We start from the raw sequence: 7,004 nt of genomic DNA on the forward strand, positions 1-7,004 counted from the left end.
GCACGTCTGAGCGTGGGATCTGCACATGAGAGCTACCACAGGTACTTTAAGGCATTATATAAACCAGGGATCAACAGGCTTAGACACCACCTACTGGAAACCAAAGGAAAAGAACCTTCTTTGCAACAGACTACAGACAGACCTTTATAAAATAAACCTTCTTTCTGGAAAACAGCATAATACACTTCCATTAATGCCCAGGTGGAGAAATAGTCCATTAAACACCATGAACAGGACATGGTTGCATAGCATAGCAGTTAGCACGTCTGCTTTACACACAGAAGGTCCTGGGTTGGCGCCCCAGTGGAGCTACGGTTCATGGTCTACGGTCCATGGTCTATAGTCCATGGTCTACGGCCATGCCACCCTGAACAAGCTTGATCCCATCTGATCTCAGGAGCTAAGGGTCGGGCCTGGTTAGTACTTGGATGGGAGACCACCTAAGAAGATCAGGTGCAGTAGGCATAAATGATAAAAAATAAAATAAAAAATAGAAAACACCATGAATCGCCAAGGTGACAAAGCATCTCAGAAAGAAAGAGAAAAATCTCCAGAAAATAAGCTTACAGACATAAAAAAAAAAAATCCATCAACCCCATTTCCTTCTTCAAACTCAGTTTATTTCTCTGCTGCCCTTCACAGTAAAATTCCTCCAAAGAGTTCTCTGTGCTGCCTGATTCCAATCCCTCTCTTCCCATTTCCTCTGGAGCACCACACCTTACCACAACCTCTCTCATCGAAGGCACCATTGGCCTCCACACAGCAGGTCAATCTTCAGCCCTCCTCTTACCCTGTCACAGCTACTTCTTCCTCTTTGTACATTCATTTGGTTTTCCTCCTCGCTCACTGGTCTCTCCTCCTCAGTCTCTTTTGCTGAATAACTTCTTATTGATGGAGTGCCCCAGGGTTCATCTATGGCCTTTTTCCCCTTTGTTTCTCTAAAATCACTTTCTTGATAATCTCATTTACTCTTATGCTTTCAAAGTCATCTGTATGTGTTTCTCAAATATACTTCAACCTCGTCCCTGAACTCCAGACTTGTTTATCACCTTAGATCTCTAAAAGGAATCTCAATCGTACCATGTTCAAAACTGAATTGCTGATCTTCCCCCCAAATTTACTCTGGCCTCTGTCTTCCCAGTCTCAATAAATGGCAAAGTAATCCTTCCAGCCACTCAGGCCAAAAACTAGAATCAGCTTTGACTTCTTCCTTTTTTTCCTTATCCCATTTCCAGTATCTAACAATTCCTGTGGTTTCACCTTCTAGATTCATCCAGAATCTGACCACCGCATATCACCTCCATTACTCTCACCCTGGTCCAAGCCACCACCATCTTTCACCTGAAATAAATACCCCAAATAACCTCCAATGACACTCCAACTCATTCATGGTAAAGATTAGTCTTTATAGTAATGTACCAGGCTCTGCAAGACCTTCCCTTTACCTCTCTGCATTAATTCGTGAGGCTTCCCTGATCACCCAATTGAAAATTGCAACCCTTCCCACCCCTGCCAGCTCTTCCTATCTCCCTCCCCTGCTTTATTTTTCTCTGTAATACTTACCAACATCTGACCTATCATAAACTTTAACTACCTATTTGTTTACCATCTGCCTTTCCCCAATAGAATAAAAGAGACTTTTGTGTATTTAGATCATTGCTGTATTCCCAGTACCAGGACTTAATAAATACTTGTTGAATAAATGCATGAATAAACTCTGAAACTAAACTTTTTCAGAGCCAGACAAAGAATGACAGAGTCAAAATTCTTTCTACAAAGTCAGAATAACACTGATAGCAAATCTGACAAAGATTGAAATGCAAAAAAAAGGAAAAGAAAGAAAGCAATAAACATCTCGTTTCAAGTATTTTAAGTAAAATATTAGCAAATAAAACTCAACAGTGCATTAAAAAAGACAATAGATAATGACCAAACAAGGTACATTCAACTTAGAAATATAAGCATGGTTTAAGACAATGAAATTTATAAGCCGCCATATTTATACATCAAAGGCAGACAAAAAACAAATTATTTCAATAAGTGTTTGAAAAAATTAGAAAAATCATGGGAAAATCTTATTTCATACTTCAAAGTTCAGCTTAAAATTTTGTTCCTTTCTAAGGACTTTCGTATCTCCCATCTCATCTCGTCTCACTCTCACCCCTGAATTCATTGCTCTGCCTCTGATCTCTCCCTGCACTTAGATTCTACCACTTGTTCCATATATAATTATTCCTGTGTCTGCCTTTGGCTAAGATGGGAGTTTCTTGATGGTGGGAACTAAATTTTATATACCTAGTTATCTATTTGAAACACAATAGTATACAATAAATGTTTACAGAATGAATGAAGGAATAATAGTGACTTCCTCTATTTAAAATCAGAACAAGGGACTAGGGGGTGGGTTGAGTGAGGAGTTATTATTAGATAAGTACAGAGTTTCAGTTGGAGAAGATGAAAAAGTTCTGGAGATGGATGGTGGTGATGGTCGCCCAACAATGTGAATGCACTTAATGTCACTACGCACTTTAAAAATTGTTAAAATGGTCCAATTTTCTGTTATGTATATTTTATCACTGACATAACTAAACTATAACTAACTATAACTATCAACTATAACTAAACTAACAAGTAAATTGTCTTTTATTCTCACCTATAAAATGAAGTGCCACACCCTATGAACCTTTGATTCTACTTCAAGATCCATACCTTAAGAATATTCTCACAAGGAAGGAAGCAAGTCCATGGAATTTCACTGCAGCCTTATTTGCAATAGCAAGTGGGAGAAGAGACAACCTAAATGTCCTGTTAGGAAAATGGATGAATAAATTGTACCATTTTATACTATGGAACACTATATAATGTTGACAGTGAATCAGTGAGAACTTCATTGATCAACACAGATCAATTTCCAAACCACAGTGTTATGATGCCATTCAATAAATGGTATGATGCCATTCAATAAATCTTAAAAAGAAACAAACAAACAAAAACTTCGCATACTATTTATGGCCATATTCACATATATAGTAAAGTATGAAAATATGCAATTTCAGGTCAGTGGTTAACCTGAAGGGAAGGAGCAAGAAGAGATGAGAATATTGGTCTTTAATATTTTATTTCCTATAAAAGGAAAGAGTTCTGAAATACATACAGCAAATTATCATACATCTGTTAAATAAAGTGAATGAGATATATAAAGGTCAATTATATTTCTTGTATTTTTATGTATTATTGAAATATTTCATAAACTAAAACCTAAAAATTAAATTAAGTTGATAAACTAAAGGTCAGATTCCTTTGTGACACATATTTTGACTAACCTAATTCTCAGGATGTAACTGCAAACCAAGGCATTTGCCGACTTACTGAAGCATGCATCAGTGCAAGAAGGTTTGAATGTGAGGAAATAATTGCAGTAGGATGATTTGGGCACATGTACCCGTGCATGTGTGGGGCGCGCGCGCGCACACACACACACACACACACACACACACAACCAGCTAAATAAAAACTCCAGTGTCCACAGTAGGACAGCAATAGAATAGAGGTAAAATACCCTTCTATTTTATTAAGAAAAACACCAATTAGATCATTGCTTGAAAGTAAACAGTTCCACTAATGACAGCCTTTGCAAGTCAGCCAGTTATCCATGGGGTGGTAACATTGCAGGTAGGGGAGTAGTGGAGAATGCCGATTTCCTGTTGTCTGGCCTTAGATGGCCTCCAGGGAGAGCCAGGACAGGCATTGTGAAGCTTACCAAGGAGGGTGAGCCCAGAAGGGAGCCAGCTGCCACCTGCCTAAGAGTTCAGCAACTCAGCGCTTGGAATCCTTAAAAAGCTTCTAGTCTAACTGCTCTTCTACAGTACCCACGTCAAACCTCTGCTTAAACACTTCCATAGTTGGGCCCCACTGATTTTGAGGCAGCCAGTTCCGTGGCTATACCATTTGGGTTGTTGGAAAATTCTTATATATTTTTAAGAGAAATAAACAGAACTAAAGCAGGAGGCATAGTAGAATAATCAGTAAAATGTATATAGGGCGTGGACATGTGAGTGTGTAGGTATGTGTGTGTTTGTGAGAGAGAGAGATCATACACCAAAAATATAATATATTAACATTCTGAGGATTAAGATTGTTGGTGATTTTTATTTTCTTCTTATTGTCTGTCTGTATTTCCTAAAGTGAACAAGTTTTACTTTCGTAAAGTAAGAAGAGATAATATTACATATATTTTAAGCTTAATAGGAAGATAAAGTTCTTGCTCACAGTGGTAAAATAAGCCCTTTCCTATCTTGCGCCCATTGATTCCAGTTCTGTTGGGTCTATTCTGAAATGCTCGGTGGGTCCAGACTGAACCAGCCAAAGAAAGGCCAGGTCAGAGCTCTTCGTGTGGCCGGTTCACCCTGGACGAATGTCAGCCCATGTGAGAAGAGTGAAGTTTTTCGGTAGCTACAGTAACTTTAATCATGTCAACATTTCGGATCTGTGAATCGGGAAAACCCAGTTTTCTTTTAGAAAAGGGAGCTGTACTCAGCCCTCATATCGCAACGAGCGCCTTCCAGAAACATAACAATTTTGAAGCCAGTACAGCTAAAGACAGGTTAGTGGAGGAACGTTTCGATCTGAGCACTCCTGGAGAAGAAAATAATAATGTCTGGCATTTGTACAGTATGTTGACAGAAAAAGTTCATAGGCATCATCTTAATTGACTCTTAGCTCAGCAGACCCTCTCCCCACACCACCCCAAACAAAACATACCATGTATCAAAAATACAGTGTGTCTATACATGTGTTCATTTTTCTGGGAAGAAGAGCACAGGGGGTTTGTTGACCCCTAAATGGTTCAGGACCACTGGGATGATGGGTGCAGACCACAACACGTTTTTCAGAGAACTGACTGCCTTCAAGTCCTCATCTGTTCCCAGCAGTCTGATTTCTGTCACCTCTTCCAGTTCCTGCTACCCGTCTCTTAGCACACTATCAGGACCCTTGGGCGCTAGGACTTATTTCCAGGGTCTAGAGATGGCCAGACCTTCACCGTCGCCCACCAGACTCACAGTGGAGCAATGAGGGTGTCTGCCTGCCTGGTGACAGGATTTACAGCTAACAAAACCCTCCACTAGGCAAGAGGATTGTAAGGCCTGTCTGGCTACAATTTATTCTCTTCAGTCACTTTGAATACAGCCAAGTGCCAAGAGAAATTTGAATATGAATGCTATTGCCTCTGAAATAAGCTTGGAAAAATATACAGGCTCTCTTCAACAAAGAGCAAGCCTGGCTGAATGCAAAGAAGCATGTTTGGTGTGGGATAAAGACCCACAGGCAGACACTGTCCAATTGAGTGGAGTCTCAGAAAACCAGAAGGAGATTAACTTTTTATTGGACAGAGGGCTCGAGCTTGCAGGAGAGGCAGTAACTTTACACAGAAAGGTTGAATGAAAGCAGTGTGTGACCTGGAGGGATGAGGACCATGTCAGAAAAAATTTATCGAGCTTACCTAAAAGATGCATTGGGGAAGTTACAGGCCTTAGTAGGGAAAAGGCTGCTTCAAGAACACATGTGTAAAGACATTTGTTGCATCATGGTTTTCAAGAGCAACAGATTGAGTCTACGGCCATGCCACCCTGAACGTGCCCAATCTCGTCTGATTTCGGAAGCTAAGCAGCTTCGGGCCTGGTTAGTACTTGGATGGGATTCCACCTAGGAAGACCAGGTGTTGTCTTCCTAGGCATTTAAAATTAATTAATTAATTGATTGATTGATCAATTAATATTGAATATGAATGCTATTCAAGGCTTGCTCTTTGTTGAAGAGAGCCTGTATATTTTTCCAAGCTTATTTCAGAGGCAATAGCATTCATATTCAATATTAATCACATTCATATTAATTGATTAATTAATTAATTAATTTTAAAAAAACAAATATTAAAAAAAAGAGAGCAACAGATTGAAGACAACCTACGTGAGCATCACTAAGAGATTGCTTCAATGCTCCGTGGACTACTACGTGGCAATTAAAAAGAATGTGAGCCGATATAGAAAAACTCTAATTTTTCTTAAGTGGAAAAAAGCAATGTCTAGAGTGTGAAGTGTGTGGAATGTGTCACTTTTTATGGGAACACGCTTAGGTAGTCACATAGTATCTCTGAAAGAATTCCCAAGAAACAGGTTAAGATTGGGAGGCAGACTCGCCTTTCACTATATGCCTTTCTAGACCTTTCCAATTGTTTACTATGTGCCTGTATTCCTGTTTGAATAAATAAATAAATAAATAAATAAACAAATAAGCAAATAAATAAGCAAATAAATAAATAAATAACATTAGGAAAGAGGGGAGGGGAGAAGCCACTCTGCCATTCTCCTCCCTCCAAGGTCAGCTCTGCCTTCCCTTCCCAGGTGTAATGGTTAGTTTTATGTATCAACTTGGATAGGTCAAGGTACCCAGATACTTGGTCAAACATTATTCTAGATAATTCTTTGAAGATTAACAGGTAAACCAGTAGACTTTGAGTAAAGCAGATTACCTTCTATAATGTGAGTGGGCCTTATCCAATCAGGTGAAAGCTTAAGAGAAATAAAGGCTGAAATCCTTTGAGGAGAGTCAGTTCTACCAGTAGACTGCCTTTGGACTCAACCTGCAACTTTTTTTTGAGAGTCCAGCCTGCCAGCTACTCTGCAGATTTTGGACTTAGCAATCTCCCCAATTGTGTGAGTCAATTCTTTCTCTCTCTCTCTCTCTCTCTCTAACACATGGTTGCTACATACATACACATGGCCATACACACACACACACACACACATGCAGAGACATTAAGCTGGCCATGCATTGGCTGCTATCTCCACTCATATACATGTACTGTATATATGTATTCATATATGTGTACTCATATATATATATATGCATACACACACACACACAAATATATATAGAGAGAAAGGGGGAGTCAAGAAATAATCAAGAGTCAAGAAAGAATCCTACTTTAATTTCTAGCATTTGGTCCC

At 39.2% G+C, this 7,004-nt stretch overlaps 2 pseudogenes; both read left to right on the forward strand.

The window, feature by feature from the left end:
* Positions 1–349: 349 nt before the first annotated feature.
* Positions 350–465, forward strand: LOC120590480 (uncharacterized; annotated as a pseudogene).
* Positions 466–5,609: 5,144 nt separating this feature from the next.
* LOC120590880 (uncharacterized) lies at positions 5,610–5,728 on the forward strand (annotated as a pseudogene).
* The last annotated feature ends 1,276 nt before the right edge of the window (positions 5,729–7,004 follow it).

The sequence above is a fragment of the Pteropus medius genome, unplaced genomic scaffold (assembly GCF_902729225.1).
Source record: "Pteropus medius unplaced genomic scaffold, Ma_sr-lr_union100, whole genome shotgun sequence".
In the NCBI taxonomy this organism is placed as follows: domain Eukaryota; kingdom Metazoa; phylum Chordata; class Mammalia; order Chiroptera; family Pteropodidae; genus Pteropus; species Pteropus medius.